This window comes from Hylobates moloch, unplaced genomic scaffold (genome assembly GCF_009828535.3).
Source record: "Hylobates moloch isolate HMO894 unplaced genomic scaffold, HMol_V3 SCAFFOLD_5, whole genome shotgun sequence".
In the NCBI taxonomy this organism is placed as follows: Eukaryota; Metazoa; Chordata; class Mammalia; order Primates; family Hylobatidae; genus Hylobates; species Hylobates moloch.
In genome coordinates this window covers 106,740,834-106,764,889 of record NW_026652280.1, presented here as the reverse complement: position 1 = coordinate 106,764,889, position 24,056 = coordinate 106,740,834, and the positions used below count along the sequence as shown (strand labels likewise).

Sequence of the window (24,056 nt, the reverse complement as noted above, 5' to 3'; positions counted from 1 at the left end):
ACTTTCTTATTTCTTTGCATGTCTGATTTTTTGTTTTTGTTAAAACTGGACATTTTAGAGGAGAAGATATTGTAGCAACTTTAGATTCAGATCCTCCTTCTATCCTCCAATTTTGTTTATCGCTTTGGGGTTTTTTAATTGACAAAGAGTATATATATTTATCATGTACAACATAATGTTTTGAAATGTGTATGTCATAAAATGGCTCAATCAAGCTAATTTTAAAAAATAAAATCCTGCTTGATGCTTGTTTTTTTTCATGACTTTTCTAAACCAATTCTGTAGATTTTGTATTTCCTGGAGTGTACAGCCACTGAGTTTTCTGATTACTTTTTTAAAATTCTCATTTTTACTTTCAAGCCTGTCTTTTTAGGGGTCACCTCTAGGTCAACATAGTTTGGTAATTATCCAATGATTGGTTAGAAGATTTTCCTAATGCTTTGATCCAGTGTCTTCAACGTTTTGCCAAGGAGATTTGTATGTGAAGGCACATCTTCAAATCTAAAGGGGTTTATAAGTCAGCATTAACATTTACTTCTTGCTTGCACAGGGCTGCAAGTTTGCCCAAATGTAAGTTACTGGATCCCTCTCTAGTTTTCCCTGGCCATGCACTTGGCCCTGTGCAGCATGTGTAGCCTTCTGGATCTCCAGGAATATGTCAGAGCTTTACAAAGTCCTCTGTTATCATAAGACTTGTTCCCCAAGTCATCCTTTTAGATTTTTGGCCAGGCTCTTTTTTGTTATGGGCTGAATTGTGTTCCCCTCAAAATGCTGAAGTCCTCACCCCCTCTGTCTTAGAACAGGGCTGTTTTTGGAAATAGGGGTTTAAAAAAGGTAATTAAGTTAAAATGAAGTCATTAGAGTGAATTCTAATCCAATGTGACCGGTATCCTTACAGGAAAATGAAATTTGTGCACAGATATGCAGACAGGGAGGACAACGTGAAGACAGGGAGAGAATGGCCACGTACAAGTCAAGGAGAAATATTATAAAAATATTGACAGTGCTCTGAGGATAGGGGTTTTCACAAAGCTCAAAACAGGTCAAACTTCTTCACTGGCTGCCAGCTCTTCACAGCTACCACCCTGGTACTAGGGGTTGGGTACATGGGAACAGTTCCAAGTTAAAGCACCATAGACCCCACTGTTCTTATGAAGCTCGGTAGTTATATTTGAGTGAATGCTTTTCAGTGTGTTCTGTGCCTTTGGTTAATTTTCATAGTTTTAAAATGGTTGGTTTCTATTGGTGTTTTGCCAGTATTTTTGTTGCTTTTGTGGGAAGAGGATTCACTGAGGTCCTCGCCCTGACATTCCGAAAGTGTTGTCCCTAACCTTGTTTTTGAAATATATTTATGTTGGTTATAGACTTCTAGGTTGACAAGTTTGTTTCCTTTCAAGCCGTTGCTCCTTAAAACACTGGAAGGAAACAAAGAAACAATACAGTCTTTTGACTTGCATTGCTTGGATGAGAAATCAGCTGTCATTCTCATCTCTATTTTTCTGCATGTAATGTGTGTTTTTTCCTAGTTGCTTTTAAAATTTTCTATCACTAGTTTTGACCAATTTGATTATGATCTGCATGGTGTAGTTTTCTTTCTGTGCCTTGTTTGGGGTTTGTTAAGCTTCTTGAATTTGGGGGCTTATAAATTTCATAAAATTTGGGGAAATTTTGGCTACTGTTTTTCCACATTTTTTGGTCCCTTCTCTTTCTTGGGCTCCAACGCATATTAAGGCACTTGCTGTCCCCGAGCTCACTGATGTTCTGCTCATTTTTCTTCTGTCCCTTTTTTCTCTTTTCTTTTTTTTATTTTTTGAGACAGAATCTCACTCTGTTGTCCAGGCTGGGGTGCAGTGGCCTGATCACAGCTCACTGCAGCCTTGACCTCCAGGGCTCAAGCTATCCTCCTGCCTCAGCCAACCAAGTAGCTGGAACTACAGGCACAGGCATATGGCTGGTTAATTTTCATATTTTTTTGTAGAGATAGGGTCTTGCCATGTTGCCCAGGATGGTCTCAAACTCCTAGGTTTGAGCAATCTGCCCACCTCAGCCTCTCAAAGGGCTGAGATTACAGGCATGAGCCAATGTGCCCAACCTCTTATTTCATTTTGGATATTTTCTATTAGTATGACTTCACATTCACTAACCTTTTTCTACATCTAATTTGCTGTTAATCTCATCCTGTGTATACTGTATCTCAGACATTATATTTTTACTTTAGAATTTCAATATTGTAATACTTCAATGTCTCTCCTTGTCATATACATAATTTCCTCTACCTTCTTGAACATATAAATGTATTAATAATAGCTATTTTAACATCATTGGTTTATAAGTCTATAATCTGTGTCATTACTGAGTCTTTTAAATTATGTTTTCTTTTTAATATAGGTTGTATTTCCTGCTTCTTTGTATGCCTGATAATTTTGGATTGATGCCAGACCCTGTGAATTTTACATAGCTAAATGAAGAAGTTTTAGTGTTCCTTTAAGTATTTTTGGACTTTGTTCTTGGACACAGTTAAATTACTCAGAAATAATTTGATCCTTTTAAGACTAGCTTTTAAGCTTTGTTAGGTGAGCTTAGAATAGCCTTTTGCCTAGTGTCAATTTTGCCTCTCTACTAAGGCATCTAATGAGTCTACTTTGTATGTGTTAGGATTTCTTTGTGCACTGATTGGTGCAAAGATGAACTATTCCAGCCCTGTGTGAGCTCTCCAGATTATTCCAACTGATCCTCTCTAATATTTTCCTTGGCTCTCATGTGCTGATTAGCATTCTGCTAAACAGGAAACTCTGTGGATCTCTGAGACTCTCTTTTTATGTGCATCTCCTCTCCAGGGCTCTGCCATGCAAATTCTAGGTACCTTGATCTCCCCCAAACTCTAAATTTTCTCTTATTAATAAAGGGAGACCACTGGGCTCCACTTATGTACCCCCTCGTGCTGTGGCCTGGACACTCTCTCCATGCAGTGAGCTGGTGCATTCATAGGGTTTACCTCATTTGTCTCCCTTGTCTCAGTATTCTCTGTCCCATTCCACTCATTGTTTAATATCTGAAAACACATTTTGTTTTATTTTTCCCCCCAAGTTTTTAGTTATTAAGACAGAAAAGCAAATCTGGTTACTTTTATTCCATTATGGCTGGAAGAAGTTCCAAAACCTGATTTTTTTATTATTTATTTATTTATTTATTTTTTTTTTTGAGAAGGTATCTCATTCTGTCACCCAGGCAGGAATGCAGTAGCATGATCTTGGCTCACTGCAACCTCCACTTCCCGGGTTCAAGCAATTCTCTTGACTCAGCCTCCCAAGTAGCTGGGATTACAGCCACATGCCACCATGCCCAGCTAATCTTTATATTTTTAGTAGAAACGGGGTTTCACCATGTTGGCTAGCCTGGCCTTGAACTCCTGGCCCCAAGCGATCTGCCTGCCTCGGCCTCCCAAAGTGCTGGAATTACAGGTGTGAGCCACTGCACCTGGCAAAAACTTAATTCTTAAAATGGACAGTTGAACACTCGGATTGGCATTCAAGGGGTTTCAATTACAGGAAAATAAAGAAGGGCCAGGAACATTGTTTGTTGCTCTTTAAATCAAATGAGGATTTAAGATTCAACCATCCATCCAGATGTAATGTTCAGAAGTCCAAACAGTAGGGAATATAGATAGAACTCAAATATGTCTCACGTATGATAGAGACTAAATATGTCCTGAGTACCCCAACTGAAAAATCATAACAAATTATCACAAATTTAGCAGCTTTAAACACCACAAATTTTATTATCTCACAGTTCTCCTGGTCAGAAATCCAATTACAGCATGGCTTGACTTATTCCTTGGGTTGGTTTCTCAAAAGACTACAATTAAAGTGTTAGCAGGATTGTGTTTCCTTCTGAAGGCTCTAGAAGAGAACCTTTTTCTAGGTTCATTCAGGTTGTCAGCAGAATTTAGTTCTATGTAGCAGAAGGACATGAGCCCCACTTGCTTTTCTGGCTGTCAATCCTAGGTCATTCTCAGCTTCCAGAGGCTGCCACAATTCCCTAGCTCATGGCTCCCTTCAAAGACAGCAATGGCACATTGTGTCCTTCGTGTTTTGGATCTCTCTGACTCTGCTTCTTCTGCTTCATCTCTTTTGCTGTATGTCTTCTCACTCTAGTTGGGAAAATGTGTCACTTTTAAATGCTCAAGTGATTAGATTTGGCTGACCCACATAACCCAGAATAATCTCCCCACATCAAGGTCCACAGTCTTGAGTACATTTGCAAAGTCCACTTAACATAAAACACGCTCAGGATCCAGGGTTTGGGGCATAGACCCCTCTCTGGGCATTGGAGGGGGTGGTGGTAGAATTATTTAGTCCACCACATCAGTGTACAGGATAAAATCCCCATCTTATCCTTAACCTTTATATCCCATGAAGACAAATGAATAAACAACTATGGTATCCCTGGGAGATCTTTGACTTTTTACCCTTGCTGTGTTATATGGTTTCATTTTGGAGACTGGGAAATATGTAAATACCAAATATCATCACAGAATATCAGAGGTGGAAGGAATGTCATCAATCTTCTAGTCTAGCTCTGTTTTACAGATGACGAAATTCATGTCCAAAGACAGAAAGGTTCTTTGATGAGTTAATAGAGCTCAACATTTATTCTGGATCTCCATATCTTTGCCAATATGTGGTTTTATTAATTACATGACTATGGGCATTTACCTACCCTCTCTAAACTTCAGTTTACTCATATAAAATTAAGGATAATAATGGTACTTCTTAAAGGTGTTTTAAGAATTAAAGGAAAGATACGTAAAGCAAGCATGTAGTACAGTAACTGTACTTGGCATTTAGTAAGTACTGAAAATACTAGCTATTATTATCATTATTATTATATTATTATTCTAAAGGTCAAAGCTGCATCAGCACATAGACTCCTTCTTTTGACTGAATTGATTGGTTAACTTAATAATTTAGTCACAGCAATTGTGAATTTGAGGTTTTATGTTATATCACCACTTTTTCCAACATGATGCTTTCTGCTTGACTGATTTGAACATTTAGACGGGTGAGAAAATCTATGCTACCATGACTGAACTTTTATTTTAAGATGATAAAGTAATATAATATTTATTTTCCATTTTAATAAATCTGGTCATTCATTCATAAAACCAATGTTTACTGAGTGTCAGTTATCAGTCAGGCAGTGAACAAAACAGTCATGATTCTTGCTCACTCAGAGCTTATTCACCAGGGAGAAACTGGTAGCCAATGAATAAACAAACACAAAAATAAATATTACTTTAAATTCTTTGAAGGAAAATAATAGGATGCTACAAGAGATTTAATTAAAAAAAAAAACACCTAAGCTAGATTAGTGGTCACAAGGCTTCTCCGAGATATAATATTCAAGCTGAGACACAAAGAATGAGAAGGCATAAGCCATGTAGAGAATGTTCATGTGTTTGGCGATGGAGAGGGAAATAAATATATATATTTGAAATATACTTGAGACAGAGAATCAACAGGATTTGCTGAAAAAATAGATAATGGGCAGCGGATGAAGGAAGGAAGGACTCAAAGATGACTCCCAGGTTTCTGACCAGGAGTTAGGGAATATTGTGAGAAGGAAGTTTAGAGGCAGTAGGTAATTTTATCAACCACTTGCAGTGTTATTTGCATCCTCATGATATTCAGCTATTTTAATTTTTAGTTTCAGAGGAAATTTTTTCTAAAAGTATGGATAAAATATACTTCCTTACAGAATTCCTGTAAAAATATGTTCAAAAATGTAATTATAAAACAAAAAAAAGCAGATATAACTGTAAGGGCAGACCATAGTACTTATTTTATGAGAAATATGTGAATTCAATTATATACCAGTTGCTTAAAAGTGGATCTGGTAAAGTTGGTGAAAAAGAATTAGAGAAGGCAAGCCCATAAATAGAAAATAACATCATATTCTTATCATAAATAGCATTTGAGTCAATATGAAGAAATATGCAGGGGAAATAACATTTTTGTTGTTGTTGTTTTTCTTAAGTAATTTATTTTAAAATTAAAAAATATGGAAAGCTTTACGAATTTGCATGAAACTTGAAATTTAAAGGGAAACTTGAAATGGGAGCAGTGGCATAATGGGGAGAATGTGTGTTGTAGATTAACTATGTTCACTGTTCTCTTACGTATTACTTATTTAATCCAAACAAAACCTCTGTAATCCAAACATTCCATATTACACATGGTCAAACTAAGGCATATAGAAGCTAAATAACTTGCTCAAGGTCAAAGCCGACAAGTGACAAAGGCATGATTTAAACCCAGGTCTGTCAAACTCCCAAACCCAATTGCTTACACCAGGGGTTGGTAAACTTTTTCTGTAAAAGAACATAAAGTAAATAGTTTAGGCTTTGGGGGTCACATGTTCTCTTTATCAGCTACTCAATTCGGCCATTGTAGTATGAAAGCAGTTATAGACAATACATGAATGAAAGGGTGTGGCTGTGTTCCAGTAAAACTTTATTTATAAAAATGGATGGAGTGCTGGATTTTACTGCTGACCACTGGGTTACACTCAGGAAAAAAGACAGCTTAGCAGTTTCTAAAGAAAATTGGGAAACCAAGATACACAAAGCTTCATTTAAGGACAATCCACCAAGAAAATAATTTCAGATGCAAATGAATGAGCTCTCAAGATTCCTAGAATTTGGGATTGTTATGTCACAGTCTAGCATATGTTTGTTGTTTCTGGTAAAGAGGGGGAAGAGATGAATTAAAATTTTTAAATAATCCAGAAATATCATTCTACTCAGTTCCAAATTTGTCTTTCCCCCAACCTTTTACTGGAGCTACTTACTGGGAAACTGAATAGTATAAGTTTGACATTTTCTTTTGTATTCTATTTGTTCTCTGAGAGATAGAACTAGCCACTGGCAGCACAAAGGAAAAGAGAGCAAAGATGAAGAGATGGATGCTCAAAGATTTGAGAGGGTATAGGATGAAGTCACTTCTGATGCTTCTAGAGTGGTGTTCTGTCATAATTACCCCAAACGATCAGAAGTTTCTTACACAAAATGGGATGCTCGGTGTATTTGTTTTCTATTGCTACCATAACCAATTCCCACAAACTTAGCAGTTTAAACAACCATCAATTATCTCACCATTCTGTGGGTCAGAAGGTCAGGTGTGGCATGGCTCAGCTGGGTCCTCTGCTGAAAACAAGGTGTCAGCTGGGTAGGACAGAGGGAGACTTTGCAGAAGATTCTACTTCCAAGTTTTTTCAAGTTCCTGGCAAAATTCAGTTTCTTGTGATTATAGGACCAAGGTTACCTTTTCTTTAACAGTGGCCCCCTTCATCTTCAAGCCACAATGACATGTCAAGTTCTACTTGTGATTTGAATCTCTGACTTTATCTTCAGCCCAAGAAAGATCTCTGCTTTTAAGGGCTCATGTGATTATCCCTTAAAAGGGCCAGTCAAGGAGTTTGAGACCAACCTGGCCAACATAGTGAAACCCTGTCTCTACTAAAAATACAAAATTAGCCAGGCCTGGTGGTACAGGCCTGTAATCCCAGCTACTCGGTAGGCTGAGGCAGGAGAATTGCTTGAACCCGGGAGGTGCAGGTTGCAGTGAGCCTGGATCATTGCACTCCAGCTTGGGCAACAGAGTGAGACAGAGTCTCAAAAAAAAAAAAAAAAAAAAAAAAAAAGAAAGCCAGTCAAATAAGCCAAGATAATCTCTGTATTTTAAAGTCATGTGACTAGTAACTTCAGTTACAACTGCAATTTCTTTCTGTCATGTAATGCAATACATTTATTTGAATAACACTAGAGGGTAAAGATCATTGAGGCTACCACACACTTGGTTAAGATAGAATTTGGTATTGTGACTTTTCTCACGGAAGAGAGAAGCTGGGAGAAAAAGTTTAGGGCTCTGGTATAATTCACCAACTGTTGTTTTTGCAACATCAGTGCTGACTAGATTTCCTTCCTTACATTTGAAAAAAATTTTCTGGAGAGCATATGGACTAAGGAGAGAGAAAAATTCCTGTCTAAGAGACTTTATATACTGGTGGAGGTGAAGAGCGGGCAAACAAGTTAGTAGACAATAGTGATATGCATGACAAGAAGACAGGGCAGAGAATCAAGGGAATGAGGGGGAATACAAAACCCTATTCTCAGAGTCAAGCTACACAATCCAGAAGAGATGTCATCTAATCCAAGAACTAAAGGATGAGTAAAAGTTAATCAGCTCTCCTGATGTCTGTCATCGTATCACATTATTATTTTATTTATCTCCCAATATTCATTTCAGTTGAGAAAGAATTCAAAGTAGAAAATCAAATAGTGGTCACTGAATTCATCTTTTTAAATTTTTCCAAGCAACCTGCATTACAAATGGTTTTCTTCTTGTTCTCCTTGGTCATTTACCTGATATCTCTTCTGGGAAATGCAGTCAGGGTCAGTCCTGCCTTGTATACTCCAATGGGTTATTTTCTTAGCCACTTGAGCTTCCTGGATATCTGCTACGTCTAACCACCATCCTGGTCATGCTGGTGAACTTCTTCCAGGAGAATAAGACCATCTCCTATGAGGGCTGCCTTTCCCAGATCTTCTTCCTTGCGTTATGAGCCAGCACTGAGGGGGTTTTGCTGGCTGCCATAGCTTAGGACCACTGTGTGGCTATTTGCCACCCTCTTCAATATAAGCTCCTAATGAGTGGAAAGGTCTGTGTTTGTTTGGTGACTGGGTTTTGGATGTGTGGGCTGCTCAATTCTGGGACACACACAGCACTGACAGCCACACTCACTGTGTGAACCGAAGCCCATCAGCTACTTTCTGTGTGCCATCCCATTGCTCCTGAAGCTCTCCTGCTCAGACACCTCTGTCAGTGAGTCTGTGCTCCATGTGGTGAGAGCCACCACTGGCCTGAGCCCCTGCCTGTTTATGGCAATGTCCTACATATTCATCATCTCTATTATCATTAGGATTCCCTCTGCTCAGGGCAGGAGCAAGGCCTGCTCTACCTGTGCCTCCCTCCTCACCATGGTGGTGGTCTTCTTTGGAACAGACCACTTCAACTAGACAGGCCCAGAGAAGGGTGCTCCCTGGACACAGACATCCTGGTCTCAGTGCTCTTTTGTGTTGTGACCCCAGTGTTGAACCCAATCACCTACAGCCTGAGAAACAAGGAGATCAAAGGTGCAGTGATGAGGCTGACAGGAAAACATGAATTCTCTAGTGAGGTCAGTGACTAGATAATGTTTCCCATTCTGGAAAATTTCTTAGAGAAAAACATGAACATTCCAGCGACTATTTTAAGAGGTTGCACTCCGTATAGCATCTCTTGACAATTTTGGTGCCCCATCCCACCAGGACAAACAATTGTATCTGCACTGAGAATTTCACACATTGCAATCTCATGTACACTGTGTTCTCTCCAATGAACTGATATTTTAGAACATTTCATCATCCCCAAAAGAAGCCCCACACCCATTAGCAGCCACTAATCATTTTCCCTAAAAACCTCCAACTTCAGGTGACTATATTGCTGAAGAAAAGTCAAGTGAAGCAGTGGGAGTGGAGAAGGAACAAAGAAAGCTCTAACTGGTTGTGATCAATTAGTTATAAACACCACTGCAATTGGAACAGCCATTAGGCAACTATTAATCCGCTGTATGTCTCATGGACTTGCCTGTTCTGAACATTTAACATAAATGGAAATATACAATGTGGTGTCTTTTTAAGACTGGCTTCTTTCACTTAGCTTAGTGTTTTCAAGTTTCACCCATGTAGCAGCATGTTATCAGTACTTCATTTCTTTTCATGCCAAATAGGATTTCATTGTATGAGTATACCAAATTTTATTTGTCAGTTCATCAGTTAATGGACAAATAAAAGTAAGTACAATATTTTATCAAACAATTTTTTTATTTTTGAGACAGAGTCTCGCTCAGTCGCCAGGCTGGAGTGCAGTGGCATGATCTCGGCTCACTGCAACCTCTGCCTCCCAGGTTCAAGTGATTCTCCTGCCTCAGCCTCCTGAGTAGCTGGGACTACAGGCATGCACCACCATGCCTGACTAATTTTTTTGTATTTTTAGTAGAGACAGGGTTTCGCCATGTTGGCCAGGATGGCCTTGAACTCCTGGCCTCTGGTGTTCCATCTACCTTGGCCTCCCAAAGTGCTGGAATTACAGCTGTGAGCCACTGTGCCCGGCCATCATATGCTTTTAAGGGGTAGATATATCCTGACACTGGGTACAGTTCTCAATTGTGAGAAATAAATAAACTACTGGTAAATAAAGTTACCATGCATTTATTTATGGTAAATAAATAAACTACTTACCACGAAGTCTCACTGAAAGGCTTGGATTTCTGGCTTTGGGGTGTGGGGGTTGTGCTCCCCAATCTACTATGGAAAGAATACTCTTTGATACAACTGGCTATTGACCTCCATGCATCATGAGGGGGACCTGCCATTCCAGGAGCTGCCTACGGCGTAGTCACTGCCTAATGCAAAATCATTCCACAATTCATTCTTTTAGGGCCATCTATAAACACTTGTGGACTGTCCTTTTGGGAGTTGGTGTTTCCACTTTTTGTATATTATGAATAATGTTGCCAAGAACACTTGTGTACAAGTTGTTAGTGGACTTATATTTTCATTTCTTTGGGGTATGTACCTGGGAGTTGAATTGCTGGGTCATATGGCAACTTCCAATTTTTTCACATCCTCGTCAATATTTGGTATCTGTCCTTTTCATGATAGCCATCCTAGTGAGTAAAGTGGTATCTCATTGTTTATGATTTGTATTTCCTGGATAGCTGATGGTTCTAAAGCCTTTAATAGGCACCATCTTTGGGCTTCTTCACATCTGGAAAAACCCACGTTGCTAAGGGATTTTTGAGCTTTCGACACATAACTCTTAACATTGTGTAATGTTTTTATCTTAATTTTGGTGCAGGAAAATACTGCAAGATTTTCAGACTTACACTTTCTCCACATCTGGGCCCTACAGAGCTGTTTGATGGCTCTGTCTTTTTCCCCTTCAGTAACTCCACAGCAAGCAGTGCCATCAGCAGGTCATGAGCAATGGCAGGACCAGAAATCAGGGGCCACGAAGGTCTAAGGGGTGCTGGTGGGAAAGAAGGGAAGCACTGCATGCAGGGGGCAGCCCTAACTAGGAACCGTTTGGAGCTGAGACAGCAGACGTGCTGTAGTACTGTGGCTCCAGATACACGTCCCTCTGGTGGGGCATGTGGCAGGAAGAGGCTAGGTCCAAGCAAAGCCCATGGCCAAGGCCACCAGAACAAACAGAGAAAACTCCCTCATGTGTTATAAAATCCAACCAAATAAGCCCACATCCATGCATACGCCTTCACTAACTAGGAGGAGGACAAGGCTGTCTTTCAGGCTTTAGCCTCCACAACTCCTGACAACAAATCCAGTGCCAAACTCCATTCACAAATGTCCCCAAAGAGATAGAAAGCTGATCTCCTCATTGCGTGCTCGGAAAAGATGATTGCTACGACCTTAATGAATCCAAGAGAGAACTAATTGCTCTTCATTTCTACACTTTCTAATCAAGCTGTTGACCTTGAGTTGTGTTTGTATTTGGAGGAGTCTCAGAACATTTGCTTAGAGAGAGATTAGATGGATACTCCCCAAAGGACAGTCCACAGGCGTTTATACGTGGCCATCCTAGAAGAAGGAATCATGGAGTGATCAAAGGGGATTTTTGGTTCCTGCGTTAGGCAATGACTATGCCGTAGGCAGCTCCTGGAATGGCAGGTCCCCCTCACGATGCATAGAGTTCAATAGCCAGTTGTACCAAAGAGTATTCTTTCCATAGTAGTGTGGGGTGCACAAGCCCCACCCCCAAAGACAGAAATTAAAGCCTTTCAGTGATACTCAGTGGTAACAGTTTATTACAATAAATGTATGGTAATATTTACCAATCATTTATTTCTCACAATTGAGAAAAACTGTATCCAGTATCAGAGTATATCTACCCCTTAAAAGCATAAGATATTGTACATAATTTTATTACCATTTTCATGACATTTATGTAATGACATAGGCTTACCATCATTTCCTGCATTATTCATTTCTGAAGTAGTAATAATAAAACCAGAGTTGAAATGACCTTAGAGATTATCTACTTGAAAGCCTGATGGGTGCCTGAATTCCTCAAGCGGTATGAGTGGAAAATATGTTTATAGTTAATAATATGCAGTATAATATAAAGTATTACTCCTACTCTAATTTTGACAATCAGGATAGTAGCAATAGCTTTCAGGGAAAAAGCACAGGGTTACATTTCTCCTTTGATACATTGTAGTATGACAGCAGGGGCACACAAAAATTTGTTTAAAGAAAATGTAATTAAATTTTCCTAACATTTTTATTTCGATACTTTTGTTCACTCTACTAGGGGTTCTTATCTTTATGTTGTAACACCTCAGTGCTTGCCAGGTGTGTTACAAGCCACTTCACAATAATCAAGCTCTGAAGTTTGTGAATGATTTACTTCTCTCACAATCCCTTTTAAAAGAAACCTTGAGGTTATTCCTAAATAATTTTATTCCCAATCATTTGCCTTAGAGATTATTGATTGATTGGGAAAGAAGCAGAGTTGCTGCTCTCTGGCTGGGAACTGAGCAGAACGTGCCACATGGTGTCCACTGGAACCATTGCTCTTACAGGGCCATGGCGCCACAGTTATGCCCCAATAAGCTCATCTTTTCTTCAGATCTCTAAGACATTTGCACCAGAATTGTGGAACAGAAATGCCCTTCAGAGGTCAGCTGAGATGTTCCTTCTTAATTTTCTTTCTCTGCAGGTCTGACTAAAGTGCTGGATTATTTTTTATCTTTCCTGTTCCCCTGACTTTCACCTGACTTGTTTGTGAACAGTGTTTGTGCCTCAAGCTTTGGGTCTCTATTCAGCTTCAGTAGACAGGGTGTTTGGATGCCATTAGGAGTATCAAGCTCTGTGATGCCAGGGTCAAGGACGTGAGGCACCTCTCATAGGTACGACGTTGGAGGCCAGTCCTTCTCCACTCTGACATACATGTTCATGAGAAGGGGCTCAGAATTTGACAGTGGTTCTATGCTCTCAAGGTCACAGGCTGGAGAAGTGCAGTTTTCTGTGAGACCCCTAGAGAGTTACCCTCTTCTCCAAGCTGAGACAGTACACAGGTTAAGAAATGCCAATCTATGTCATGTTCGAGGCAGAGACAGATGTTGAGAAATCCGTGCCTGATAAACACTACATACTATGATGCCGGGGCTCCCCTGGGGTAGGGGCAATTGGTGGAAAAATAAAATAGCTAATCATTTAAATCATTTTTATAATTATAAATCCAAGAACTTGGTTTAGCTCATCTTATGAGTAACTTCTTTTCATAGTTTGTGGCTTTTTTGGTGCCAATTTGCTTGAACTTTTAGGAAATTAAAAAGTTGTAGATATTTCCCTGATTTGCTCCTCTCTTTACTTCTTATTCCACAGAACATTTTTTTTTTTTGCAGGAAAGTGAACTGGAAAAATTATGTTCTTCAATGTCAGATGGACAGGATTAAATTATAGCGTCTTGTAATTGCAGTTGTACAGCCTTAAGCATCAAATTCCTCACTTGCTAACCCTACTAAAATCTATATTATGATAGATACATGAGATAATGTGTTCAAAGCAGCCAGCATCAATAAACAGTAGCTACCGTTATACTTGGGCTATTGTTATCATCAATCCCAGGGCTTTTGAAGAGGGCTATGAAAGGATGCAAAGAATGTTGGAAGTGTTGGTGAAGCTAGCTTTTTTTATTTGCTTAGTCATAAATGCATGTAAACGAAGTACTGAATGGACATACACCAAACCGAGTATAGTGGTGCTGGGCAGATTTTGGTATGATGGTGAAGATATTTCATTTTCATTTGATATGTCTTTGACTCAGATAAATTTTTCAGTGAGTATGTGCTATTTAAAAATGTTTAAACCCCATAACAATTTTCATTTTAAAAATATGGGGGAACTTCCCTATATATTTCTTTATAACTTCCTGTGAATCTATAAGTATTTCAAAATTAATTTTCTAAAATGTAAATGATAAATAAAATGTTGAATCTATGTATCTATCTATCTGTGACAGACCAAGTAGGCTTGTGTGTGTGTGTGTGTGTGTGTGTGTGACAGAGTCTCACTTTGTCACCCTGGCATGATCTTGGCTCACTGCAGCTTCAGCCTCCCCGGTTCAAGAAATTCTCATGCCTCAGCCTCCTGAGTAGCTGTGATGACAGGCGCCCACCACCATGCTTGGCTAATTTTTGTATTTTTGGTAAAGACAGGGTGTCACCATATTGGGGAGGCTGGTCTCGAGCTTCTGGCCTCAAGTGATCTGCCTGCTTCGACCTCCCAAAGCCAAGTAGGCTTTAAGTCATGTGAAATATTTACCACTCCAGAAGATGTTCATAGATACTAAAAAGGGATTTTCTCAAGTTGGATGAATACAAAGGAGCGCATTTATATGTTAGGTTTGATCCAGTCATATGAAACATGAAATTTTCATGATCTTAATAATGCCAAGTTTTTGCCTGTGTAATGACATAAATAGAACAATGGAATCTCAGGGCTGAAAAAAAACGGTAAGAATTAACTCAAATGATCTTCACTTGAGACTTGAGTCAGTCTTTTTGGTAGGTGATCTAGCTAACATTTGAACATCTGCAGTAATGGAATCTCATTACTCTCTCAATATTGTAAAATGCTTGCTTATCTAGCTTACATTCAGTTAGTGCACCAGAAGTTTCAAGGCTAAAAAAGACAAAAGAAGAATAGGTATCAGGCCAATTAAGCCCAAGGGAAATTTCAGTTCAAGGTGATTTTTGACAATTTGGCCAAGTGAATTTCCAAGAAGTACTTGGAATGAAACAAGTATGTAGAGTTGTGAGCAGGTAACCTGATATTCATACATCAGGAAGGGGGAGGTGGTATTGCTCAGTGGTCAAAATCAAGGCTCTGAATTTAGGCTACCAGTGCATCCTCTTGAAGCCTCGGTTTTCTGATCTGCAAAACAGGACTAATAACAGTACTTCCTCTATCAAGTTGCTTTGAGAACGAATGGGGAAATCCATGAAGAGTTCCTGGCACATACATCATGTTCATCAAGTATTAAATAGGAAGCACAGTGATGGCGTTAGCAATATGTGCAGGTGGATAGGAGAACACAGTGCCCTATTTTTAGGTGGCCTTGACTGTGTAATCACAAATTTTGTAGGAAGTTTTCCAAAGCTGAATGGGTGAGAACAACGTAAACCTTAACGTCATTAGTATAGGCTGTTTGAGATGAAAGGGACCTCCATCCATCTCACTTCCTGAAACTACTCTTGATTTGCACACACATCAATGTTTGAGAAATACACGTCTATTTGATAACCTCTGAATATTTCATGTGGTCCTTCATGCCCATATTATGTGGAAGTGTACAAATAGTAACCTGGGGCAAAGAAGAGCTTATATTCCACAGCCACAGATTAACTTTGCCACAAACACCTCAAATCTTCTGGACTTGCTATCAGAAAAATTCTCCTGAATGCTATTATTAATTGTTGAGAGAAAGAGAGAGTGTGTGTGTTTGTGTGTGTGTGTGTCTGTGTGTGTGTCCATGTTTTAAGTATACAGGCAATTTACTAGGCAACATGAAAATTAGATTTAAAATTTTTAATTATTGCTTTGTATTACTGAAATCAAATAAGAGTAGGTATGCTGTTTTTCTTATGTGTTCCCAGGATTTTCATAATTACATCAACTACCCTGGTTTATTTTATGCCCATCCTGTTTCCTTTAAGAGAATAAATTACTAAGGTTAGTCAACAAAACATTCCATAGGGGTTAGCTTTTATTATATAATGTGTATTTCTATTTATTATTTAGTTTGAAAAATCCCAATTGAATTGAGGTATGTAAAAATTTTGTTTCTTTTCAAAGTAACTCATTGAGTTTTGTTTTGTTTTGTCTTGTTTTTTTGATTGGATAGGTTATTATAAAGTTATCTTCATCTTTAAAGAAAAACACTTCCTTTAAACTAAATTCAGCAAGATTTCTTTCCAGCTAGACAATTTTGTGTATAGAATCAGCCAAAGAAAACTTATTCTCCATCTATTTTTCCTATGAAATCTATCCTCACTTATCAGTGGGAAAAAAGATCATTACTATAAGGCAGAGGGTTTGAGATTGAGGTTGCCTATTCATATACAGTATGTATAAATCCCAAGAGGCAAGAATCTAGAGTATCACATAAACTATTATGTATAAGTGGCACTTGTTAATAATGGATTTTGATGATGATGATAATTCACCATTGTTGTCCTATGCAAATAGTATGAGCATGAAAAATACGGAAAATAAAATAGACATCGCTCCTCACTTCATCCTCTTGGCCCACAAAAAGACTAGCCAATCAGAAGAAAACAGTTTAGTACAGTTCTGATTCTACATAAGATATATATTATATTCTACGAGTATGCTTCTCAGGAATGGGCTTCAAGTCATATTTGAAAACACGTAAAATAAGCAGTGTGTGCAGCTTCAGAAACCATATTTTTTAAAATCCCTAAACATTTAAAAATCACTTTTACACTTTGGTTATACACAGATCAGTCCTTGTTTTCTTTTTGTGGGGCTACCTTTCATGAAGAATTTTATGTCTTTCTATTAATAAATCTAGACATCTGCCTATAAAAGAGATTGTTGTGTCTACCTTTTCCATATCATGAGTTAAATGCATGTCACCGTGTAATTGACAGAGAAAATAAACAATAGTACACACATTACATACAAATTTTCTGAGAGGACATGCAGATTCCCAGCCCAAACAGAATGTTGCTTTACTGTTAAGCAATGCCTACAGCTAACCTAGAGAAGTGCTGAGTATCAGTAAACCTACTTCCTGGATACATCTTACACCATACTTCCTATAAACTTTAGAGATCACAAGTCCCACCTTAGCCCTCTCTTCTCACTCCATTCTCCTTGGTGGATTCCATGTACATCTACGGCTTCAACAGACATCTTTAAGGCAATGACTCTCAAATCTATACCTAGAATAGGTATATGCTGTCTCGTGAGGACAAGTCCTGGATTTTTGACTGCCTGTTGAGACTCTCCACATGGATATCCCATAGGTACCTAACACTCAACATTACTTAAATCTCCACTATCTTCTCTCCCAAAACTCATTAATTAAAACCTCATTTATTTCCTGTTTTAATTAATGATCCCACCATCCACTCAGGCTGCCCAAACTGATTTGGTGTCCTCACCACCCAAAGACTTTAATGTGCTTCAAACTTGGCCCCTTTTCCACAAACTATTGCTTTAGTGGTTTTCTCCAAGCTCCAAAGCCATCTTTATGTCCGTACATCTTCAATTACAGACCATTTTACTTGATCTGGTTTTAGCTCTCAAACTACTCTCTTGAACTAAACAAAGAAGTTTTAACCTAAGGAACATGGACTATAAGGGACTCATTATATGACCCCTTTGAAATCACAGATACTCCTCGACTTATAAGGGAGTTACATCCCAATAAACCCATCAAAGGCAGTAAATACTGTAAGTCAAATACGCATTTAATACACCTAACCTACTGAACATCATAGCTTAGCCTAGCCTACCTTAAACATGCTCAGAACACTTATATTAGCTTACAGTTGAGTAAAATCATCTAACACAAAGCTTATTCTATAATAAAGTGCTGAATACTCATGTAATTTATTGAACACTGTACTGAAAGTGAAAAACAGAATGGCTGTATGTATGGGTACACAAAATATGGTTTTTACTGAATGCATACAGCTTTTGCGCCATCACAAATTCGAAAAATCCTGAATCAAGCTATTATACGTCAGGCACCATCTGCACATTGAAGATTCTGTGCATGGGTACACATGCATTTCTGGATCTGTAGATTCTTATCAGTTTCTCAGAGCTACTGATTTTCTAAAACCCAGGCATCTACCTCCATATACTCCCTGCTTCTAATCTGCCCTTACCTAAAATGTGATTTACGGGCCATTGTTGATACTCTGCAGTCATCCTGGTCCATTCTCACACCTGGCTTCCTGCTGCCTCATGAGGGGAGGGATTATTTTCTGAAGCCCCTGTTGAAGGACTACTCAGCTGGTTTTTTTCTAAGGACTTTGCTCAGAGGGCAGACCTGACACAGCCCTCACATCTCAGTCTTATTCCCCAAAGGCAGCTGATTCTCTGCTACCTCTTCTGGGGTAGCTAACGAGCTTGTGCCTGAAGTGAAAATAATCAGGCTCTTTAGGATTAGTCATGGGGTTTGGTCGAACCACCCAGGGATGCCCTACTAGCTCTCTGCAACTAGCAGAAATCTCCAGGGACTAGGGACACAGCTGTAGGTGATGGGGTTGCCAGCAAAGCTCAGAACTCTGCAGTTTTCCTTCCTCTAATAGAAACACAGCTCTCAGCAAAGTTCACTAGGATCTTGAGGCCTACTAGATGCTTTCTCCTATAAACATGAGAACAACATGAGTCTTTTGAGTTTTCTTGCCCTTGGCTGGACAGACTCATGCTGCCTATTTTATTTGAAATTTCCACCACCAATATTGCCTGGGATGCTGACTTGCCATCTTTTTGCTTATGGAAAAGAGTTTTCACACATGTTTACCTCCACAATAAAACACACATCCACACACACACACACACACACACACACACACACATTGTGAGCATGGCTTTTCATCTGTGTTCCAGGGTTTGCAGGACCACCAACCAGGCTGACTCCCCCAAATTAATCATTATGAGGAGAATGAATTGTATTTGCATATGCATGAAGGCTCAAGGCTGTAGGCAGGGAAACAATTTAAAGGCAGTTGCAATAACTCAGATAAAAGGTGATAAAGTATTGAACTATAATTCTGGTAGAGAGGAAGTAGAAAGATGAGAAAAAGGGAAAAATATTTAGGAGGTCCTGTAATTTATTGGACTTAGGTCTGACCAATCCTAAAATAATCATTGTGTGAAAAATGCCTCTTGCTTTTATCTTCCTCCTTATTTTATTTTTAAAAAATGAATTCTATTTAACATATAGTAAAATGCAAATATCTACAGTGTACAAGCTGACGAATTTTTACCCATATATGCAACAATGTAACCACTACCCAAATGAAGATATAGAACATTTCTATCAGCTCAGAAAATTTCTTCAGGCTCCTTTTCAATCAATGTCATTCAGAAAGGTAATTACTATAAACCAAGAATAAAATCCTAAGTCCCCAACCAACTGAGCAGACACCCTCTGGGCCAAGGGGACCCCATAGAACATGAAAAACTGAATTCCCAGCCATTATATGAAGGGAGGTTGGACACATCTCATTATATTCCCTCCTTTTTGGAGTTTAGGCACAACTGACCAGCATTAACATTAAGATGAAGATCATAAGACTGACAAAATAGACTCTTTATTGCAATAAGATAGCAAATTCCAACATGACTCTGGGACAGCCTCATGTGACAGATAACAGTCCCTGAAGGAAATCAAAATATTTTATTGCAAAATAGATTTCTTTGAAATATTTTGAAATGACCCTGCAAAGCCATCTTTTGTGGGGAAAAAGTTGCATTCTTAGAGAATCTCCATTACCACAGCCAGGCCTTTCATGGATCTAGGAAAGATTAAGAGTCTGACACCTTTTAAGGTCTGAAAAGAGACATTTGCCATCTATTCTCTCTGATGCTGCTGCCTGGAGGCTTCAGCTATGTAACAAGAACCTTGGTCTCCACAAACCCCCTCCCCCTTAACTCAAGCATTTCTTTCTACTGTCTTCAAGTCTTCAGTCAAACCTTACCTCCTTCAACCAATTACCAATCAGAAACTCTTTGAATCCACCTATTATCTGTAAGCCCCAACTTCAAGATATCCTGCCTCTTTAGGCTGAACCAGTATACCTTTCATGTATTGATGTATGATTTTACCTACAATCCCTGGCCCATGGTCACTCATATGGGCTCAGAATAAACCTCCTTACGTATTTTACAGAGTTTGGTTTTCGTGCTAACACTACTATGCTTGCTTTATCACCAGAGATTAGTTTTGCCTATTTTTGAACTTCCTTTAAATAGAAACTACAGGCAAATTCTTTTATGTCTCACTTCTTTCACTTAAAAGAATATATTTCAGGTTTGCTATCCAAAACACTACCAGGATGACTAAACAGTAGAAAGGAGAGCTTTATTGCTAATAATTGTTTGCGAGCTGGGAAGAGAGAGTCTCCATCGTGGACTGAAGGTCTCTCTCTCCAAAGAGGGTAGAGACAGGTTGGGTTTCATGCCTTACAGGGCCTCTATCATAGATATTCAGCAGGTTTGGAAGAAAAGTTATACATATTTATGAGGGGAGCTGAGTGCACGCATAATGGATAAATATACATGTAACATACACCCCATGTTCACTTTGGGGGCAGGGCTTTAGCATTAAAATGAGATGAAATTTGACTCTACATCGAAAGGTAAACTGTAGGGCATGAAGGTGGTCTGTGTGCAGCCTCTATAAGCTGGGTGAAACTGGCTTTGGGCCTGCAATTGCTTATCAGAGAAGAACGTTTTTAAGGCCAGTTTTCTATCCAATCGGAGTTGTAGTGGTCTGGGCTGTAAATCAGAGCTGATTGCTCTGATTTGTTAGAGAGTTTAGCCATAAGAATTTAGAAATTTGTGAGGCCAGCCAGGCCCAGAGCTTGACTAGTAAGGAAACTAACTTTGTTTTCCTAACCCTCGGGTCATCCTAATTGATAAAGGGGCATCTATTTTGGTGTTTTAGATCACAGATTTATCAATGTTTTCATATGTATCAATATTTTAATTAACCGTATGGTATTTCCATATGTATACCATACTTTTGTATCCATTCTCCTACTGATGAGCATACCACTGATTTCTAGTTTGTGCTATATGAAGAAATTTGTTTTGAACAGTTTTATACAAGTCATTTTGTATGCATATACACTTACTTTTCTTGGGTATATACCTAGAAGTGGAATTTCTGAATCATAGAGTAACTATGTTTGACTCTTAGACACTGCCAAATAATTTTCAAAAGAGGCTGAATTGATTTCCAGTTTTGACTCATAGGTTTAGACAGCTGCAAGAATATTGCTCCCAGCATTATAGCAACAAAGCTGGACATAATGTGAATTCATGACTTTTCTCGAACCCATCAGGGAAGTGAGATTGCAAGGCAAATGACTAAATAGAAAACTGGGGAGATTAGAAGCATGTAGGGAGAAACGGCCTAAACATTTTTTAACCTGAGATAGTAGCCATCAGATGCCACAGAACTGGTAAGAAGACTCATAGCTTTTTTTGTGAATTTAATTAATTGCTAAGGAGTGAGCAAAGTCCCTGGGGGCCATAGACCTAAGGTTTGCGCCCTTTTGCTTTTCCACCATGAACTCCACCAGATGCTGACAGTGAAGACCAGGAAGTATTCTGAGAAAGCTTCCCTAATGCTGCAGCGTGGGAAGGGTGGGGGAGGAGCAGTCACTGCCAAAACTTCTCCGTGACCCATTTCCCATATTTTTCCTGCAGAACAAAAGCCACAATCTGCAGAGCAAAACCAGAAAGCTGTCACCTCAGGACACTGTGGAAACTCATTCTAGCTGGGAAAGGGACAGGGACCAAAAAGTCTGACCCATCAGGGAGGGGCAGAAATGTGTGCTAGGCCCACACTACAGCTGGAGGAAGGGCAGGATCACTGTGAAAGTCATGCCCCAAGGCCCAGTCACAATACCTAAGACTGAATCTTACCCAAAACATGACAGAACACCTTCCCCCTCCTCCCTGGTAGCCAGGCTAACAAGCGATGAGTAAAATTAATAGTGAAATATATCTCGAAATGTTTAAGAAAAAGTGTTATCTCTGGGGTTAGTCATGTAAAGGGAAGACCCAAAGACAAGCAGGGAGTAGAAATTAAAACAAACGAACGAAAACCTCTGGCAAACTTTCCTATGGCCTAAGCACAAGGTATCACTGGAGAAATTTGAAGTCTATAGCGCACTGAGGGTAAACACCTCAACACAAACTCCAAATTCAGCCCAACCCCTGACTAGATTAGCACATGCTCCAACATTAGAGGTCTAGCAGAAGAAGAGACATATTCATCTCTAAGCCAAAACAAAAAATGTTCTTACCTAATTCTCTACTGTCGTATATAACATTTGTAATTTCAGCAAAAAGTTATGAAGCATACAAAAAGGTAAGAAAATAACAGTCTGAAGAGACAAAGCAAACATCAGACCAGACTAAGATGTTAAAGAGATGTGAAAACTATCAGACAGGGAATTTTAAATTACTATGATTAACAGGTTAAGGAATGTGGAGGAAAAAGTAGGCAAAATGCAAGATCAGACAGATAATTTCAGCAGAGAGATGGAAACAACGAGAAAGATCAAATGAAAATGCTAAAATAAAAAAAAAACAGAAATAAAGATGAACACCTTTTATGGGTTCATCAGCTGAAAAAAGAATCAGTAAACTTGAAAATATGTTAAAGAAATCATCAGACCAAAACACAAAGAGAAATAATAGTAAAAAAAAAAAAAAAGAAAATCCCAGAGTATCAGACAGCTATTGTACAATATCTAACACACACACAAGTTGAGTTGCAGAAGTAGGATTATAAGAAAATACATCTCAAAAGATCCAGAAAAATCACTTAACAAAATTTAAAACCTATTCATGATAAAAACTCTTAGTAAAGAAGAGATAGATAGTAACTTCTTTAACTTTTAAGGAACATCTAGGTCTTTGAGGAATCGCCACACTGGCTTCCACAATGGTTGAATTAATTTACACTCTCACCAATAGTGTTTGTTTTTCTCTACAACCTTGCCAGCATCTGTTATTTTTTGACTTTTTAATAACAGCCGTTCTGACTAGTGTGAGATGGTATGTCATTGTGGATTTGGTTTGCATTTCTCTAATGATTAGTGATGTTGAGGCTTTTTTTCATGATTGTTGGCTGCATATAAAACAGAAATACCATTTAACCCAGCAATCCCATTACTGGGTATATACCCAAAAGAATATAAATCATTATATTATAAAGACACATGCATGCATATGTTCATTGCAGCACTATTCACAAGAGCAAAGACATAAAATCAACCTAAATGCCCATCAATAATAGACTGCATAAAGAAAATGTGATCCATATTCACCATGGAATACTATACAACTATAAAAAGAATGAGATCATGTTCTTTGCAGGAACATGGATGGAGCTGGAGGCCATTATCCTTAGCAAACTAACACGGGAACAGACAACCAAATACCACATGTTCTCACTTCTAAGTGAGGGCTAAATGATGAGGACACATGGACACTAAAGGGGAACAACAGACATTGGGGCCTACTGGAGAGTGGAAGGTGGGAAGAGAAAGAAGATCAGGAAAAAAGAGGATCCATACTAAAGGATACTATGCTTAATACCTGGGTGATGAAATACTCTCTACAACAAGCCCCCATGACACAAGTTTACCTATGTAACAAACCAGCACATGTATCCCTGAACTTAAAATAAAAGTTAAACTTAAAAAATAAAATAACATCTAAACAAAACTCTACAGCTAGTAAAACGGTAAAATACTGAATACTTTTCCCTGAAATCAGGAATGAGGTAAGGATATCCTAAATGCTATTTCACATTGTTTAAATTTGCATTTACCTGATGTTGATGCATCTTTTCCTAAGTTATTGGCATTTAAATATATTATTTTGTAAAGTCCCTGTTCACGTCTGTTGCAGGAGTCTGAGCAAGACAAAATGGTGATTTGGACTGGGGTATCACTAGTGATGGTGGTGAGAAATGACAGTATTTGTAAAATTTGGAAGGTAGAGTCGAAGAAAATATTTTATCCTGAAATATTTTACACGGACTACAAAATAATAGCATTGACAGCTTCAATTGATTGAATACCTCTTAAGTACCAGGAACATTATTTATTTTATGTCACATTACTTCTTCCAACAACTCTGATATAGGCAT

At 38.6% G+C, this 24,056-nt stretch overlaps 1 protein-coding gene across 10 annotated transcripts in view; it reads right to left on the bottom strand.

Moving 5' to 3' along the window:
- FMO5 (flavin containing dimethylaniline monoxygenase 5) overlaps window positions 1–24,056 on the bottom strand; it is a 344,784-nt gene that overhangs the window by 224,029 nt on the left and 96,699 nt on the right. For 2 of the 10 annotated variants that reach the window (XR_009213646.1, XR_009213648.1), the window contains one exon: window positions 3,798–4,150. The exons of the other annotated variants lie outside the window; for them this stretch is intronic. The gene's annotated coding sequence lies outside the window, so the exon portion shown is untranslated. Of the gene's footprint in view, window positions 1–3,797; window positions 4,151–24,056 lie in introns of those variants that run through there. 10 annotated transcript variants of the gene reach the window in all.